Source organism: Phascolarctos cinereus, unplaced genomic scaffold (genome assembly GCF_003287225.1).
Source record: "Phascolarctos cinereus isolate Bilbo 61053 unplaced genomic scaffold, phaCin_HiC Scaffold_2;HRSCAF=192, whole genome shotgun sequence".
Taxonomy (NCBI): Eukaryota; Metazoa; Chordata; class Mammalia; order Diprotodontia; family Phascolarctidae; genus Phascolarctos; species Phascolarctos cinereus.
The window spans coordinates 267,699,288-267,719,547 of NW_027555625.1; the positions used below are offsets into that span (position 1 = coordinate 267,699,288).

General features: G+C 39.6%; 1 protein-coding gene across 3 annotated transcripts in view; it reads right to left on the reverse strand.

Annotated features, from left to right (window-relative positions):
- LRRC8A (leucine rich repeat containing 8 VRAC subunit A) overlaps nt 1-20,260 on the reverse strand; it is a 38,078-nt gene that overhangs the window by 16,888 nt on the left and 930 nt on the right. The window contains exons 2-4 of one of the 3 annotated variants that reach the window (XM_020965531.2): nt 17,481-17,604; nt 5,836-5,941; nt 5,576-5,704 (exon numbers count right to left, since the gene is read on the reverse strand). The gene's annotated coding sequence lies outside the window, so the exon portion shown is untranslated. The remainder of the gene's footprint in view (nt 1-5,575; nt 5,705-5,835; nt 5,942-17,480; nt 17,605-20,260) is intronic. The other 2 variants (XM_020965530.2, XM_020965529.2) reach the window with 2 other exon arrangements.

Below are 20,260 nucleotides of genomic sequence, written 5' to 3' on the forward strand. Positions count from 1 at the left end.
AACTTATAGCTTTACATATAAAGGTATGGCTTTATATATAAACCATGGCTGGGTGACTTCCTCTAGCAGTGTTCAGCAATGTGTAAGCAGAAGCAGAAAAGGAAGATGCTGGTCTAGAAAGGAATGAACTGCATGCCTTAGGGCAGTGGCACAAGGGATTCCAGTGTTCAAGATGGTATAAAGGTTGAACTGAAGCAAAGCCAGGATAAGAATGATAGCACGAGAAAGCAGGATGAGTCTGGAGGTTGGGGTGAGGACAGAGAATGGACTTAGGAGGAGTGAAGCACAGGGAGAGCCAGAAGGACAGGTTGTTGTGATCAGGCACAGGAATTTCAGAGTTATAGACAGAAGAGGTAGAACAGATGTAGGGGATGATGATGAGATCAAGGGTGTGACAGCCCTATATAACTAAGGTAGAATGAAAGTGAAGATCATGGGAGCTAATGAGGCTGATGAACTAGAGAATAATATGAATAATGAACACAATGATGAGAAAGAAAACACTAAAAGAAGTTAATTCAAATTAATGTAATAATCAGTCTTCATTCAAGAGGAATAATGGTAAAAGAATTTCCTTTCTCTTGATGGAGAAATGGTGGGGTAGCTTTAAAATGGTACATTACTATTAGACATGGCTTAGGTCTCTCGCTGAACTGTTTTTCTTTTACGTAAGGGAAGGTTCTATAGGGAGAATTATTGGAAAGTAACAACAAAAAGCATTAATTTCTTCAACGCAATTTTTTAAAAATGTATTAAAGTCCCTATGATATAGCTCAATTAGTCCTCAGGGAAAAAAAATCGTACTAAATTAACAAAATAAAAAAAGAAGCTAACAAACTGAACGTGCATTTAAAAAACTTAGAGAATCAACAAATAAAAAAACCTAAAATAAGCACAAAAGAGGAGTTATTTTTAAAAATTACAGGAGAAATAGCTAAATTGGAAATGAAAAAACCCCTAGAAATAATAAATAAAACTAAAAGCTGATTTAAAAAAAGAGTAACAAAATTGACTAATCTTTAGTTTAGTGAATAGAAAGAAGCTAGCAGAAAATCAATAAAATACCAAATGGCCAAGGTGAAATCACAGCAAAGCCAGAAGAAATAAAAAGCATAACCAGAACATATTATACACAGCTATATGCTAAAAACAGAGAACACAAAAGAAGTATAGAAATACCTTCAAAAATATATCATGTCCAAACTATCAAAATAGCAGATAGAGATCTTTAAAAAAGCCAATTTCATAAAATGAAAGAGATCTAGCTGTAAAGGAACTACTAAAAGAAAAAAAACACCCTAGACTTGATAGATTCACAGAATTCTATCAAACTTTTAAAAAATGGTTAACACTCATATTTCACAAATTGTCCTCAAAAATTAAGAAAGGAAAATAAAAACTCTTACCAGAATCCTTTTATGAGATAAGCATATTCCTAATACTTAAAATATCCAAAACCACATGATCATCTCAATAGATGCAGAAAAAGCCTCTGATAAGGTATACCACTCTTTCTATGCTAAAAACCTTATAAATCATACAGGCATAGAGGGATCTTTTTTTTTTACTATCATAAAATAGCATCTATCTCAAATCAAAAGCAAACATCACATATAATGGAGATATACAAGAACCTTTTCCAATAAAGGAATGAAGCAAAGATTCCCACTTTCTCTACTATTATTTGATATAGTTCTGGAAATTCTCGCAATAGCAATAAGACAAGAGAAAGGAATTAAAGGAATAAAGACAGGTAAAGAGGAAACAGAACTGTCCTGTTTTGCTGATGTTGTGATGATTTACTTGGAAAACCCCAGGAAATCAGCAAAGATACTAACTGAGGCAACAGCTTCAGCAAAGTTGTAGGTTACAGAATAAATCATCAAAAATCAACAGTACTTTTATATAATAATAACAGAACACAAGAAGCCATAATAGAAAGGGAAATCTCATTTCAAATAACTACCAAATCCAGAAACTATCTGGAGAACAATCTCCCAAAGCACGCCAAAAACGTGTTTTTTTCAATTCAGTTACAAAGCTGCACCTTAAAGAATGAAATAACAACCTACATGGCTGGAGAAATATTCAGTGCTTAGGGCTATAATAAAAATGACAATACTACTATAATTAATTTACACTTTTAATTCTATACCAATTAAATTTTACCAGGAGGATATTTCTCAGAACTTGATAAAATAATAACAAAATTCATTTGGAAAAACAAAAGATCTAGAACATCAAAGGAAATAAGAAAAAGAAGTAATAATGAAGAGAAAATAACACTTCTAGTCCTCAAACTATATTATAAAAGAGCAGTCATCAAGACATATAGCTAAAAAATCAAGAGATAGAACAATGCAACGGATAAGGGAGATTTGGAAATAATAGACCTCAATAACCTACTGTTTAATAAAGCAGAAAAAATAAGTTACCTAAGGAAAAATTCTCTATTTGATAAAAATTGCTAGGAAAACTAGAAAGCAGTCTGGCAGAAATTAGGCTTAGACCAACACCTTATACCACACTCCACAATAAGTTCTAAATGCATATATGACCTGAATATGAAAGACCATAATATTAAAAAATTACAAAAGAAACAGATCACAGCTATGGGTAGGAGATATATTTTTAACCAAACAAGAGACAGAAGAAATTACAAAAGATAAAATAATATGTACGTAACTGTATAAATAATAAATAACTGTAAAAAATAATTTACAAAAATAAAATAATGATTACTTGAAACTGAAAATCTTTTGCATAGACAACATTATGCATCTAGGATAAGAAAGGATGTGGTAGAATGGGAAAAAAATCTCTATCAAATTTCTCTGACAACAAGTTTAGTATCATGATATATAAAGAATTTATATATATGTGTGTATATATACATATATGGCTAATAGCTATTCCCCAATAAATAAATGGTCAAACAGTTCTCAAAGGAAAAATTGTAAAGTATTCAAAGCCACATGTAAAAATCCTTCAAATCACTAATTATAAGAGAAATGTAAATCCAAACAACTCTCAGGTTTCACCTCATACCCTGCAAACTGGCAAAAATTATCAAAAATGGCAACAGTAAATATTGGAAGAGTTGTGGAAAGACACTCTAATACATTGTTGGTGAAGCTGTGAAACGGCACAACCATTAGGGAAAGCAAATTGGAATTATGTAAATAAAGTGACTAAAATGTCCATACCCTTTGAACCAGACACTCCATTACTGGGCTTATATCCTAAGGAAGGCATTGATAAGAAAAAAGTACCCATAAACTCCAAAACAGTTTTAGCAGCACTTTTTATGATAGCTAAGAAGTAGAAACAAAGTAGATGCCCACTGACTGGAGAATGGCTAAACAAATTACGGTACCTGAAAGTAATGGAATATTACTGTGCTATAAGAAATGATGCATGTGATGAATATGGAGAAACATGGAAAGATTTATATGAGCTCATAAAGACTGAAGTAACGAAAATGCTCTCCACATCCAAAGAAAGAACTCTGGAGTCTGCAGACCGAAGCATACCGTTTGCTATTTTTTTTCCTTCTGTTTTGTTTTCTCTTTCTTCTGGTTCCTCTATTGGTTCTAATTCTTCCTTACAACATGACTAATGTGAAAATATGTATATGTATTCTACTGAAAAATGAAGAGATCAGGAAAACCCTAGAGTAAAAGGTGGCCCCAGAGCCGTCTTCAAGAAACCTAAGGATTCCAGGTGGTGGAAGTGGAGTACAAGTACTCCAGGCTTGAGGTGCTCCTCTCTGGAGGCAAAAGACACAATATCAAGAATGGCAAATAGCAAGAAGACTGTTTGACTTCAACACAGAGTTTGTGAAGAAGAACAAAGGCAAAAAAGCCTGGAAAGATAGGCTGGAATTAGCTTTGAAGGGCTTTAGATTCAAAACAGATGATAAAATAAAACAGTATTTATCTGAGGCAAAAAGGAGCCACAGGTGGTACTTGAGTAAAGGCAGGGTATGATTAGGCCCAGGCTTTAGGAATATCTATTTGAAAGCTGTATGGGCAATGATCTGATATTTCAATAGTCCAGGTGATTACGTTCTGAACTAGGATTGTGCTCATGTGTGTGTAAAGAAAGGGAAATGGATACAAAAGGGTTTGTTACCATAGAATCAACAATTTCAGCAAAGCAGAAATAAAAACAAAAAGAAGGTATAGTATATAAGCAAAATAGCTCCAACCTAATTTATTTAAAACAAGCTGCTCAGGCAGAAAAATGGGGAATGGATAAAGGAACGGGATGAAGCAAACTCAGACTATCACCATTTTCAACAAAAGTTCAACTGATTCAGTCAGACTGGCTCCAAAAGAGACTGGAAAGCTCCTAGAAGAGATCAATAATCAGACAAGGGTTCAGCCTAACTATTCAAACAGAAAAAACCAAGCAAACAAATGAATAAGAAATGCCTATTGTTACTACGCCAGGAAGCTGAATGGACACAGCCTGTAGTTTGTTCATCAATGCACGGATGGAGGACCATGCGGGTGCACAATGAATTGAGCCCAGCTTCGAAGAGGAAAATCAAAGCAGGCTGAAGACAGTTTCGGAAACTGCATGGCGCCTCCAACAATTCAGCCTGTTTCCTAAAAGAAAACCCATCTTTTAAACACCAATATTCTTCGACTCATCCCTCAATCAATAGATCAATGCACATTTATCAAACCCTACTATGGGTCAGGCACTGTGATGGCTATAAATTATAAAGCACAACAGCCTTCGGAATCAAAATTGCAGGTCACATAAAGGGCAATAGCATTTGGTGAATATGAATAGGTTGTAGCATAGTCCCAATGAAGAATTATGCGGGAGAAACCGCATTTAAAGGATAGCATTATCTCCCATTGGTTAAGTGGCCAAACAGTTCTCAAAGGAATTGCAAACTATTAACAACCATATGAAAGAATGTGACAAATTACTAATAACAGAAATGAAAATCAAAAGCAACTTTCATCTCACCCAGAAAATTCATAAAGATGACCAAAAATGTGCATAGCTACTGTTGGAAGGACTGTGGAAAGATGGGCTCAGTAACATTACTAATAGAGCTGCAAAGTGGTAAACATTAGGGAAAGCAATTGGAATTGTGCAAAAAAAAAAGGGACTAAAATATCCATACCCTCTGATTCCACTGCTAGGAATATGCCCCCAGTTGGTCAATGACAAAAAGAAAGGATCATAGAATCTCCATGTACACCACAATAGAAGCGTTTTTCGTGGTAGCAAAAAAAATTGGAAACAAAGTTGATGCCCATTGATTGGGAAATGGTTAAACAACATGTAGTCCAGGAATGTGATGGAATACTACTGTGCTGTAAGAAACAATGGAAATGATAAATAATGTACAGAAGAAAAGCAGGGAAAAACTTCTAGGAACCACTGCAGAGGGAAATAAGCAGAACAAAACGGTGATGTGCAAAATGACAACGACATAAATAGAAAGAACCACAAAGCAAGAGAAACTGAATGAGGCAAAATTTAAAAGAACCAAGCTGGGCCCCAAGGAAGCAACTACCCTCCCCTACCTCCCACTACCCCTCTTCCTGACCCCTAGCTTCTTGAAGAAGTATGGGACCATGGATATGGAATACTGCATGTAACATGAGACTTTTCCATTATGGTTAGTTTTGTAGCACTTCTTTTCATCTTCTTTTTTCTTTTTATAAAGGATGGCTACCTGGAAGGGGTAGAGGGAAGGAAAATAAATGTAGGTGCTATAAAAACAAAAGATATCAATAAAAACCTATTTTAAAAATCAAGGCTATCATTTAGAGAAATGCAACCTGGAAAAGGAGATAGAACACTTACGGCGAAAGATTGAGGGTGAATGAGAGGCAGCTGGAACGTTCCACTCATATTCAAACAAATTCAAGGAATCTAGGGGAAGTCCAGCAGAGTGAGGCAGGTGGACCTACTGTAGAGCATAACGGAAAGACATGGACACAAATCATACAGGATTAAAAGGTGAGGATGGGTTGCAATTTGTACCAATGAAAGAAGTGCCCACATCAATGAAATCACAGACCTACTGAAATAGATCGTATTTACTGAGCACTTTAATTGAGCTTTGTAAACCTTCTTTTGTAAACTTTCCTTATAGCACCAAAACAAATAGTAAAAGCATTATTTTTTTTCCAATTTTACAAATGAAGAAACCGAGGCTCACAGAGCCTCATGAAAAGTGACTTCTTCATGGTTTTACATCTACTAAGTGTAAGAGTCCAGCCATCTTGACCTCTAAGGAGCTATGCAAAAGATGGGATAACTTATATGAATAGGATATTTTAATCTTTTTTTTTTTGAGCCTAAGGGCAAAGAATCAAGGACCATGGTGCTGGGGCTATAATCCTCTCCTATATGGCAAAGAGCCTACAAGCTTTTGCTTGACTCGAGGCCCAGTTATACTACCTCTCTTGAAGGGTCATCTCGTAGAGATACTAGCTAAAACCTAGGTTCTTGCATGTTTTGGGGCCTGCCACTCCTGCTTCTCTCTTAGGCAGTCTGGGCTTGCCCCGGAAGGGGCCATGTGTATACTTTCCTACCCCACTTGTGGGCTCATCCAGGAAACACGGCACAAACACGCACCTACACAAACACCGGGCTGTGACCAGAACCACTTCTGCTGCTTCCTGACTAACTCATTCTCCTAGGAAACTTTGAGGGGAGGTGGAAAAATAGGTTCTACTGGATCCCAGGGTTTGCTTTTTTCATTTATGCTCAGAGAGTCATCCAAGTCTAGGGTCTCTATTCCCAATAGCTTTTGGTAAACACTGGAAAATAAAGCCCCCATTTCTAGTTTAACAATAGAAACCCTGCCACCATTCTAGGTCCCAAGAAGAACTTCAAGTCACTTCCTTTCTAAGCTTCAGTTTCCTCATCTGAAAAATGAATGGTTTGTCTCTAAGGCCCCTGTTCACATTTCTATCATCTTTGTCAATTTTCTGGTATGAGGTGAAACCTCAGGGTTGTTTTGATTTGCATTTCTCTTATTAGTAATTCAGAATGTGCTTTCACATAATCTTTGTGTCAGAAATCTCTTTACCAAATCCAAGAAAGCTCCTTAATGCTGTTCCCTAATGTCATCCTAGCCTGTCTTCACTTTAGTATCAAGTACTTAGAGAATTCTTTCTCTTGGACTGATCCTGGGTTAAGGGAGAATACGGTTTTCCCAATCCTATTTTTCAGATGGAGAAATAGAGGAATTATATAGCTCAATGCTTTGCCAGTGTTCCTGCTTTCAGGTTCTAGTGGCAGAGTAAGTTTCTTCTTTCAGCCCTCCCACATTTGTTTCAAAAACTGTTAACATTTTACCCTTGGCCCCCCCAAAAGATATGAGAAATGAGACAGCAAAGGTACAGTGCTCTGCAAACCTTAAAGAGTTCTGTAGATGCTAGCTACCTCCCTTTCTTCTTTGCAGGGTGAGGAGAAAACTACGGGCATGGAACACTGCATACAGTTTGGCTGACGTGTTGTGTTAGGTTAGTTTTGCTAAACTTTTTTCTTTTTCTTTTTTTTAATCCTTTGTTATAAGGAGATAAGGGATGGCCATCAGGGAAGGGAGAAGGGAGGACTATAACAAGAAATGAAGGTGAAGTAAAGAAAACAGATATCAATAAACATTTTAAAACATAAAAAACCCAATAACATGATTTCTTAGTGGCAGTGGCTTAAGGAATATTAATTAGCTCTGAAACCAAAGGGCAGGGCCCTTAGCTCCTGTGAACAAGAAGCCCACTGGCCTGTCAACCTGGAGTAGAAAGAGGTAGAACAGGAATCAAGCACATTAGAAATGCTCAATTACAAGCCACAGGCCATAGAACCAAAAGGGAGTCCTAGAGATCAAGTAGCGGTCCAACCTCTAAATTTAGAGAAAAATAAATGAAAACCAAGAGAAGTAAAGTCACTTGTCCAAGGTCACACGGGCAGTAAGGACAGAACCAGGATTCAAACCTATCATGTGTTTCCTAACCCAGTGTTCATTCCACTACACTCTATAACTTCAGTCTGAAGCTTCAAAGATAAGACAAAACCTGGAGACAGCCATGGTATATTTGGAGTCTATTTTTCATTACCTCCTTCATTAGGTTACTATGGAATTGAAATGAAATAATACACTTTATAAAATGTAAAAGCACTAGAAAAATGTTGGAAAGGTTGTGGAAAAACAGGCACACAAGTATATCGTTAGTGCACTGAATCCAACTGATCCATGCTATTATGATTATGATGATGCTGGTTGGAGGACAGACTGTAACTAGCAGCCATGGTATTCTAGCAACACGTTACTCCTCCATAGACTCAGGACATGGACTGGTATTTGTCTTCCTGACACAGAGGAGAGGATACCTCAGAGAGGACAATCTTGCAAGATATTTAACTTGACCAACTGCACAAAGTCCAGATGCCTCCTTCCTCCCAAACTCCCCTATCAGGCCAGTCCAGAAAGGGAATTCATTCCCTGTATCTTGGCCAGCTCTTCCATACTTACACAAAAGGTATGCTCATTAGGAAATGTCTGCGCAGGAGACACAAAAATTACCCAAAGCTACTTCAGAAGGCAGAACTGAATCGAACCTATACTTTCTTCACTTATACAACATCAGGTCTGCCAGGAAACAACGTCAAAATTTGACACTCTGCAGAAAGCCTTAGATAACAGTCATTCATTAAAAGATCCTAAGGGTACCCTGGCTACTCCAAGTTAAAGTCTTTCAATTTCAAGGAAAAGGTCAACATTCCAAATCCCTTTTTCTTCTCCACCCACTCAATGTGGTCTGCCGCGCGGGGGTGAACACGCAGCTCCTATTCAGACAAGCCTACTCCATTGCAAGTACCTCCGTGGACCAGGCACTTAGTCACAGTTTCCACCTCTGAGAGGCAGGGATGCCATTATGGATGACAAGGATTGATGAGAGAAGGAAACACAGCTAAATCCTAAGAATACTGAACACAAAAGAAGGTTAGTCTTTTTTTTTTTTTTGGTTTGTTTTTAGGCAATTGGGGTTAAGTGACTTGCCCAGGGCCACACAGCTAGTAAGTGTCAAGTGTTTGGTCTGAGGCCACATTTGAACTCAGGTCCTCCTGATTTCAGGGCCCATGCTCTATCCACTGCACCACCTAGCTGCCCCAAAAGAAGGTTAGTCTTGAGCTTCACTGCCTCTCCCCAGTTCCTGTTTTCCTTTTTCTTTCTGCACTTAATAGTACTTTATTTTTTCCAATTACATGTAAAAATTGTTTTCAAAATTCATTTTTGTAAGATTTTGAGATCCAAAATTTTCACCCTCCCTCCCTTTCTTCCCCCATCCCCAAGATGATAAGCAATCTGATACAGGTTATACACGTACAATCACGTTAAACATACTTCCACGTTAGTCATATTGTGAAAGAACAATCAGAACAAAAGGAGAAAACCATGAGAAAGAAAAAACAGAAACAAAAAAAGGAGAGAAAATAGTATGCTTTGATCTGCATTCAGACTCCATAGTTCTTTCTCTGGATGTGGATAGCATTTTCCAACATAAGTCTATTGGAATTGCCTTAGATTATTGGATTGCTGAGAAGAGCTAAGTCTATCATAGTTGATCCTCTCACAACGTGGTTATTACTGTGTACAACGTTCTTCTGATTTTGCGCACTTCACTTAGCTTCAATTCGTGTAAATCTTCCCAGGTTTTTCTGAAATCTGCATGCTCATCATTTCTTATGGAACAAAAGTATTCTACTACATTCACATACTACAACTTGTTCAGCCATTCCCCAACTGATGGGCATCCCCTCTATTTCCCAATCTTTGCCACTACAAAAAGAGCTGCTATAAATATTTTTGTACATGTGGATCCTTTTCTCTTTTTTGTGGTCTCTTTGGGATACAGACCTAGTAGTGGTATTGCTGGATCAAAGGGTATGCAAAGTTTTATAGCCCTTTGGGCATAATTCCAAATTGCTCTCCAGAATGGCTGGATCAGTTCACAACTCACCAACAATGCATTAGTGTTCCAATTTTCCCAAATCTCCAACATTTATAATTTTCCTTTTCTGTCAATATTAATTAGCCACTCTGATAGGTATAAGGTGATACCTTGGAGTTGTTTTAATTTGCATTTCTCTAAACAACAGTGATTTAGACCAGCTCCTGTTTTCTAAGCTCCCCAGGGTCACTCCCTATAACTCACCAAGCTATTCACCATCTGCCTACTCACCAGGTCCTAGAACCTGTTGTCAAGTCAAGAACTAGGTACTACTCCTTAGTGACAATTCTTGCCTCATACATCCCTAATTTCCTAATCCTCACGACCCACCACCCAGCATTCTCTCTACCAGAAGGCTTTCCTTCCCTATCACTATCTCTTTTCGCCTTATCCTTTGCACAGGAGTCTCTATTCTCTCTCTTCTCTGGCTCAGCTTCTCAATGTACCCCTCAAATGTCTTAGGGTCCGGCCTAACTCCATTAGCTCTTTAAAAAAGATTTTTGGTGCCTTTTGTTGTTGGCTTTGTTGGGTTTTTTTGGCTAGGCAATGGGATTAAGTGACTTCCAGGGTCACATAGCTAGTGTTATGTGTCTGAGGCCGCATTTGAACTCAGGTCCTTCTGACTCCAGGGCTGGTGCTTTATCCACTGTGCCGCCAAGCTGCCCCCCTTGGTTGTTTTTAATCACAGTCATTTACCAATATACTCCTCTGACCATTGAACTCTCCCATTTTTTGGTCTGGATCTGTGATTTTACTGGGAACTTCAAATAAGGCACTCTCTCTATCAATGCAGATGTGCAATCACTCTGCAACATAAATCTTAGTTTCCTGGGCCACTCTGAGATTAAATGACTTGCCCAGGGTCAACTAGCCAGTCTGTCAGAGGCAGGACTAGAACCCAAGTCTTCGAGGTAACAAGGCCAACACTCTGTCCACTAAACCACACTACCTCTACAGAACCTTCCCTTTTAACAAGGAAAATCAGTTAAGCAGAACAGAGTCCCAAAGTCTGACAGCATGGACACAATTTTGCACCCGTTGACCTTTACCCAACTTAACACTTTTTTTAAAAACATTTTTTGTGTGGTTGCTCATCTTATCTAGGGAGCAAGACCGTTCGCTTCAGTAAATCTGAGTTTGGTTGCCTTCAAGTGTTATTTTCATTTACATTATTGGAGTCATCACAAATACTGTTCTGCTCTTCCTTTCTCCATTCATTATCAGTTAGTGTAAGTCTTCCCATGTTCCCCTGAATTACTTGTATTTGTCATTTCTTACTATACAAAAGCATTCCATTACCCTAACAAGCTATGATCTGTTCAGTGCTCAAGCCTGTCACCCTTTCCATGTATACCCACTTTGCTTCCAATTTTCTGCTATTGACAAAGGGCAATTAATATTTTGGTATTCAGGGAACCTGGCTTTGGACCTTCTTAGTCCCAAGATCAAAATGGCTTTTTCATCTTTGTCAATTTGATGGGTATAGAATGAAACCTCATAGTTGTTCTAACTTACATTATATCTCTTTAGTGATTTGCCCTATTTTTCTTTATATAGTTACTGATTGTTTTTTTCTTAAACTGCTCAGATCCTTTGACTATTTATATATTGGGGAAATCTCTTCTTAAAAGTTCTCTCATTCTCCCTTTTAAAATTTCTTTGTTAAAAAGAGATGGCTTTCTAGGAGGAGAAAAAGGTAGGGGTCTCTTAGAAAACATAAATGATGTAAAAAGGAGATATCAGTAATTATTTAATTTTTTAAAAAAAGACTTAGTTCCCTTCTGGGGAAAATGCTCCAAAAAACCAGACTGATTTAGAAAGGATCTAGAAGGAAAAAAAGATCAGAACCTGAAATACACGTATAAAAAAGAAAGAAAGAAACAAAAAGAAATTCAGTTCACTGGCTCTTCTAATTCCCTCACAGAACTACATCTGTCAGTTTTAGATTGTAAAGCTCCTATGCATTAGGGAAGGCAATGTCTACTCAACAAGCATTAAGTGAACCCTTGCTATGGGCCCCACACTGTGTTATAGACACTTAATTTGCCCAGTGTAGTGCCCAGCACAGCATCTGACAACTGCAGGTGACAGAGACTATAATCCATTTGAAGATGAGAAGAGAGGCAGGGGAAGAGAAGGGGAAAAGAGGAAGGTGAAAACAAGGAAAAGAAGGAAAGGTCTCTGAGGAAGTATCAGGTCTGGAAAGGATTTTTAGGTAGAATAACAGTAGGCAATCTTTTTAAAAAGTGATGCTACTTGATTTTTGTTAAGTTCATTAAAAAAAAAAGTGTTGCTGGCCTCAATTCTCCCAGTGTGCTAGAGTGTTCTTAATGAAACCATGACTCTCACTGGATAGATAGGAGGCAGGAGGCAGCAGCAATCAATAAAAGGTGGAGAAAGAGCCAGAATGTCATGGCGTACAGCACAGGAATCTCTAAGCAGTGTTCTGAAATGGCAGCAGGTGGGATTAGTCAGCTAAAAGGAGAACTTGTTAGATATATAAAAGTGGCATGAACCAACCTGCTGCTGAGGTAGGGTCACTCTCTTCCCTAGGCCCCTATCAAATTCGTGTTGTTTGGATATAGTAGTCCTCAAATGTTCAGTTTCCAGGCCACTTCAGCAGGGCCCAAGTCTCTAGGGACTTGGTACATTTGGTACATCTATTCCCATAAGAATTGTGCAAAAAATCCTCCAAATGGGGAAAATGATGCTGCTTTTGGGGAGGCACCAATAAAAGACAGTATGTAAGCTGCCTGTTTTTGTCAGAGAGGTCCATGACTGTCCTTTTTTAAAATATTAATTCTTGAGGCCTCTGACCACCTGGAGACCCCTTGTGCTCACTAGCAGTCCCCAGGTCACCCTCTAACAAATGACCTTGATGACTTCTTCTCACATTCAGAATTCTATGAGAATAAGAGCAGGAAAGGCAGAAAAATTTAAAGTCTAATCTCTCTATTGATGCACTTGGGAAGCATCAGACTCCAACACATATCATATGAATTCTAAAGTACTCAGAATCTTTACCTGGGACGAATTCAGTTGTGTAGAAAATAGGGTAGGGATTGTGAAGAGAAAGAGAGAGAGAGACAGACAGATCTGAGATTGCCGCTAGGAAGATGACACATATTATACTAATTCTGTGCACCTTGGGTGGCATAGGCCACCAAGCCTGGTAACATAATGGGTAGTCACATTGGCATGGTGGTAAAGGAAGGAAAACTCCAAGAGTGGGGCAGAATGGAGACAGGACCCCTAGGTACACATGTACTATCTCACAGGGCAATGGAGAATCACACACTGAAGAAGAACACCTGGAGAAAAATCTCCTCTCCATTTTATCTCTATGAGGCAATGTCCTTGGTCACCTTGTGATAGTTACTGCTTTTGTATACACTCAAGCCACACTCAAATGTCAAAAGTATTGGTCTAATGCTATTTGCTTTCCATCCCTCTTTACTGTAGCCCATCTCTCTAGGATTTATGTCCAGGAGACCCAGCAAGACTTAATTGTGGGTTAAAGGAATAGGATTCTGTTCCTAATAAAGAGACTACCCAAATGTTCCCCAAGCAACAGGTTCCTAACCCATCTGAACAGAACTTTTGATTGGGCTTTGCTACCTGAAAGCTTGGGTAAACAGCACACAGAGCCCCTTTTGTTTAAGCAGAAAGAAAGAGTGTGCTCAAGAAAGATTCCCTTGACCTAGTAGGGCAAGGAGGAGAAGCTCCCATTCCCCAATCCTCTCTAACTCAGAGTTAAAAGAAAAGGAAGGCTGGAACAATTCATTTCCAGCTGTCTTTCTGTGATACTTTCCCAGGAAAGAATCATTTCTAAGAAGCTGATATCTTGGAAAAGGGTATTAGTCACCTGGTCCTTAACACAGAATGAAGTCAGCTGTGGACAGAGAATAGTAAACACAGAAATACACACTATTCCCCCATCTCCCCCATGTATGCCTACAAATTGGAAAGACACAAAGGCAGCTGTTGATGAGGGCATTGCTTTCATTTCCTTCTAGTTGGAGGGAGCTGAAAGAGAGAGGAAGGGTTGTGTCTCCCATGCAGAGTCCACCAGCCATCACTAAGAGCAACTTCCAAGCAAATGCTACATAGGTAGCCCCAGGCCACCCACACCCAACTGTGGGGTGAGTCAGCCAGCTGGGATGGGGCTAGTGCTTCCTGACTTGATCCTTTCCCCACTTCCCTTGCATCCCCAGGAATGTCTACACCCTCTGCTCACTCCAGAAGCGAGATCTTTCCTCTCGATTGAGCTGATTACAGCCCCATGCTAAATTTTAGCTATCAAGTGATTCTTAGAGCTGCTTTCAAGTCTTTTGAAACAGGTTTTCCTTTTTAGCAAACTTACTGAAGGTAACATTGGCATTTACATGATGGGAATGTTGAGTTAAGAAGCACCAATCTTTTCCTCTTATCAACTCCCCCCCCACCGCCTTAGCCAAAGCTACCTTGCATTGCAAACAGAAACATACCACCTCACTTTTCTCTCTCCAAGCTGCCAGACTATTGCTTCAAGACAAGGGCAGCCTTCAGGCCCAAAGCCCCTCTGCCAATTAGCTACAGAAGAAGATCAGCAAGAGATAGTTCTTAAGTCTACCTGAGTATTTCCAGGTCCTACAACTATATAGCCTAGAAAACTCCCTCTCCTAGGTCAACCAGAGACAAGAAATGGTCCCAGTTTCCAGAATCAAAAGGAACTTAGGTCTCAGTGAAAGCCTATTACAGGTAGTACCTTCGGAGCTATTTAACCAAACCTCTGGGAATGCACACACTGAGTCACCAGACAGCTTGTCCTGACAAGCCAGGAGAAAGAAATCTGCTGGGGGAAAAAGACAGCTCCAAATAGCGGCTCGCCTCAGAGTCGACTAAGGCTTCCTAGATGGGTAATGAAATGCCCCAATGACTTCTCCATTAATGGCGTATGTAACTTCTTCTCCCTCTTTGATCTTAGGGAACAGGACAAAACTACTCTTCCATCAGTTCAGAACAATCTTAAACTGGATATAAAGAAAGAGATTGTAAAGACAGATCCAATGCCTTCTGCCAGAAATCTACAGTCTCTCCTTGCTCTAGTCCCAGCTTTCAGCGACAAGACTGATTACCCTTCCTTCACCTGATACTGGAAGCATCTTCCTGATGCCAACAGTAAGTAAAGGCAGGTTCCTAGGGATCCTATTACAGAGATACTTGGTAGAATGATGCAAGAGGAGAGAGATCAAAGCCAGTCTTTCATGCCAGCTGATGATCAAGCCATTTGTCATCTCTCATCACTCCTTAAAGGCTTAGCAGTTAGGATTTTGGGGGCATCGAGGTGGCCTGTGAAAAGGATGGAATTTTACAACCACTTTTTACTCCATTTGAATGCCACTCTGGAAGTGAAGCTAAATTATATCAATACATTTAATCTTGAGGTTTCAAGCACTCCAGAGACCTTTAAACACAAATATACCCACTCAGCAAGGAACATTAGCAAAGAAATCCAAAGAGTAAAAACTTGTCTAATTAAAAAAAAGCCTCAACCTTTCTTGAAACTTCTTCCACCCCCTCCTCTAAGGAAGAGCTCAGCCCCTCAATGACATCACCAAGGAACAAGCAACATCACCCCACCCAGCCCCACAAGGACAGCTCAGCAACTTCAGCTATGTGAGTGGAGCTCCAGTAGCCCTGGATTTGGTGTCAGGAGCTTCAAGTGCCCATCCCCCTTTCCTACTTGTGACCTGAGTGACCTAGGACAAATCACTTCATCTCCTTGGACTTCAGTGCCCTCATCCACTAAATAAGGGGGTTGGACTAGATCTGATTCTCTTAATGATCTTAAGAATTATCATTCACAGATACTTAAGATTCTAGACATTCCTCTGTGCTTCTAGATAGAAAAACTTGGGTTAGATACCTTATTTTAAGTCAGATGCCAAGGGGTAAAGGTGGATTCAGCATAGATTCAGCCAGAGAAGGAATTACGGATTGACAAAAGAGACCAGAATTGGATTTTCTGAAGGATCTCTGTCCCATTTTAGAAGATAAGAAACAGGCATCAGATAAAAGAAAGAGTGAACACCAACAAAAGGAGGGCTAAAGTAAACCTTTGAAAATAGCCTTAGGCAAGAAGAGAAATCCTAAGAATAACATACAAGCAAAGGATTTTGTGGCTTCCCTAGATCCTTCTAAACTACCATACACTCCTCCCTCCATAAATAACAGAAATTTCTCCACAGCAGAACACACTAAGCTCCCCCAATGAAGGCATTATATTGACATGATTTATAAATATCAGCCAGGCTTCATTCTTTAGTTAGGGTAGGAAAGCTCCCCAGGAATTCCCAACACCACCCAAGAAATGACTCCCAAACCAGCCACACTCTCCCATCTTAAAAAATGTAAATACTTGAAATTTTAAAAAAAAATCTCTGTTAGGACAAAGAGTGACCATAACCAAAATGTTCTCCAAGATAAAATTTGTCTCTCTGGGATGAAAATATTGCTATCAGGGACTGTTTTGTTCACAGAGGAAATCACACTGCCAAGTTAGACATGGCATTTCTCTTTCTCTGGCCACTAGCATCTGCTTCTCAAGGAAAGCAGTACAGGCTAGAACCCATACTGTTTCAGCCAGGATGTCCCTGGCCGTTAGAAGGAATTCTTACCCAAGAAAAGCAAGATGCTCTGCTTCCTGCCTAGCCTCCTTGCTGAGAGGAATGGCAGAGATTATGGCTCCTGACCTCTGCTTCCCCTGGGGGTGGGAGGTGGGAGTGTAAGAGAGTACCTAGAAAACAAGCAGAAAACTCCTGCTGGACAAGACTAAGATTGGGTGATCTTGTTCCTAATAAACAAGAAAGTCTTCAAAGTCACACTAGACTTACATGGTTTCCCTTTTGTTGTTCCAAATCCTGCTGACAAATAACGAAATCCAGATTTAGGGGCAGGAAAAAGAGACAGGATTCCAGCCAGAGACCCTTAGGAAGAGTCTTCAAGATGAGCTCTCAAAGATCTAGTCTACATGAATGGATCTATGTAAAAGATCTCTCAATATACTTAATTTTCACATTTAAGTAGTATAGTAATAACCAGATAGAAATGAAACCAAAGGGGGACAGCTAGATGGCGCACTAGATAGAGCACCAGCCCTGAGTTCAAATGTGGCCTCAGACACATAACACTTACTAGCTGTGTGACCCTGGGCAAGTCACTTAACCCCACTGCCTAGCCAAAAAAAAAAAAGAAATGAAATCAAAGAAAGAGAACTACTCTCCTCTACTTCTAATTTCCACCAGAATTCCAGAGTAATACAGTGACAGATACCAGAAGAAAACAGAGATTGTTGTCCTTTGAACTCAGCTACACTCAAGCCTGGCATAATATATTGCAGTTCCTTCCCACTCATGCTCAGGGCCCCAGTAAAATTTAACTGGCTCCTGTCCCTGAGGCTTGAAAGTCAAGGGGGAACATAAGAAAGGAGGCCAGGGTACTTACCTTGCAGCTGGTTTTGCTATCTACACTTCAGTCCCCTGTGCTGGAGTTGGACAGCATTTGTATGGATTGGATTCTGATTCGGTTCTGAAGCGCCACATTCCCCAAGCGCCATGGAAGCAGCCCCCTTGTAAGGAAATAAGAACCTAGCATCAATAAAGGAGGTAGCATGAACCAGCAGCCCAAACCAGACATAATAAGTCAGAGGATCAGGACTCTACTGCCCAGAGCTGCTCTCAACTCATCGTAACATCTTAAAGTGGGTTAACCTGTCCCTTTTAGTGATAAACTAGGCATTAATCTTTGCTTATATCAATGTCACAAAGGAATAAGGTCCTGGCTAGTTACTCTAAAGGAAAAAAAAATTCCAAGAATTATTATTGCCAAAATTTCCTAAGGAAGATGGTATTCCATAGCAAGGAAGACAAACCTCAAATAGTGGGAATGCTGCCAGGTTGGGATTAGAAGTTAGGGTGGAGATGGTTTAGGGAAAGGTTCCTTCTGGGATTCAAAGCAGAATCAAAGTCCTAAAGCATATTAACTCCCAGTTGTTAGACTCTCTCCTCTCTCAAATTATCTAAATTTCTATATTTATGTACATGTATGTTCCTTAGAAGGTAAGACTTGTTTCACTTGTGTCTTTGTAACTATCCCCAGTGCCCTTGCACACAGTAGGTACTCAAAAATACATTTCTCGATGTACTCTGCTCTGTGTACACAGAAGTATTTAATAAACGTTTGGTAAATGATTCACAGAATCTCAGAGTTTGAAAGGACTTCAGAGGTCATCTAATCCAACCTGCACTCAAGCAGGGATCCCTTTCCCCTCTCTCTCCATTAGCAAATCATCCCAGACATGTGCTCCTCCAGTCCCCACTAGAAGATATCTAGTGATTGGGGAAAAAACTGATTGTTTAAGACAGCGCCTTCTACTTTTGGAAAGCTCTGATTTGTAGAAAATTTTTCATTCCATCAAACTAAAATCTAGCCTCTCCATAACTTCTATCATTACTACTACTAGTTTTACCCTCTGGGAACAAAAAGAAAAAGTTTAAGCTTTCTTTCACCTACTTGAAGAGAGCTAACATGTCTCTCTTAAATTTTCTCTGCTCATAAATAGTTACCAAGAAGCCAGAAAACATTGCTTGGTCTATCTGTGCTTTCCTTTGACCAATCTTAAGCTAGAACATTTAAATATGTCCCAGTAATTAAGCAAGAGAGAGTTATTTCAACCCTGTGAACCCAATCTTATGAAGCATGGGAAGTTATTTTCCATTCAAGGGGATGTCCTGGAAAAAGGGAAATAACTTTTTCCAAAGTAAGGCTGAAACAACCTCACCTTGCTTAATTACTGAGTTGTCCTAATAAGGTCTGTCTTGAGACTGTCCAGTGAAATGCAATGAGCACACACACAAAACATCACTTCAACCTCATTTCCTCTGGGACAAACCATCTGTCCCTCCACACCCAAAAACCTTTGCTTATGGGAAAAATTTGACCTTCATGCCTATGATGCTAATATGACCCTGCCATCTGCATTGTCAGGATCTGCAGAACTGCCCCCTCATGACAGACAGCTTCTGAAATATCAGCTTTCTATTCACAGGAGACATCACACCCCACTACTCTAATCAGAACACTTTGCTGACCACCTGGCTTTTCAGAGGGGAGATAATATAGTGTAGTGAAGGAGCACTAGATGGAATCAGATGACCTAGGTTTGAATCCTTACTTTGCAACTTACTAATTATTCAACCTTCAGTAAACTGCTTCCTCACTCTAGCCTTAAGGCTGCTCACCTGCAAAATAAATGAACTGAACTAAATAAGATCTAAAGTTGTCCATTTCAGCTCTAAGTCCTATGATCCTGTGAGTATGGGATGTTATCTATTGGAAAGCAGCATAGATGCTTCAGAAAGATACAACAGATGCTAAATTGCACAGGAAAGAAGAAACCACAAGGAGATTTTTTTAAACCATATACCAATTTCAATTTAACCTACGTTTCCTCTCCCATTTGTTCTCCTGTCAACCTCTAATGCCAAGGTTTCCCTGAGAGGAGGGAACAGAAGAAGACTTGTCAAGGACCTTCCCAAATAGAATTACCCTAAATCCCTCTCCTTAGACCAGGATAAATCAAGGTCTCCCTCTGTCCTCACACAGGATGGCATCAGTTGAACACTGGGTGATCACCAAAAAATTCTTCAATGAGTATTAAGTACCCAATGATTTAACAGGCAGCCCTTGCCAAAATGAGCAAGATCTTTATCCAAATCTTGTCTTCCTTAGGCCCAAGGGAAAGGGAAAAAAAAGCAATGGTTGGGTAGTTTAAAAAAGCAGCAACAACAAACTCTCAACCCCCAGAAAAGAAGACCCAAGGGAACATGATCACTGTCTTCAAGTATCTAAAGAGCTTTCAAGTGAAAGAGGGAGATAAGGAGATATGCTTGACCTCATGGAGCAAAACTAGGTACAATGGGAAATTACAGGGAGTTCTGTAATCTCAATCTAAAGAAAACTTCCTAACAATAAGAGCTGTCCAAAAGTTGAACAGGATGTTTCGAAGGAGAGTGAGTTCTACATCACTGGGAGGTCTTCAGTAGAAGGCTTGCTTGCCGGCCAAGTGGTTGACCAATATTCATGCTTCAGCTAGGGATCAGATTAGAGGACCTTTGAGCTCCCTTCCACTGTAGAGACTACAACCTGTAAATCACTACCACTAGGGCCCCTGCAACGGAGCCTCTTCCTTCTAAGTTTAGGCTCCCTCCCCAATCTAGTGCCCT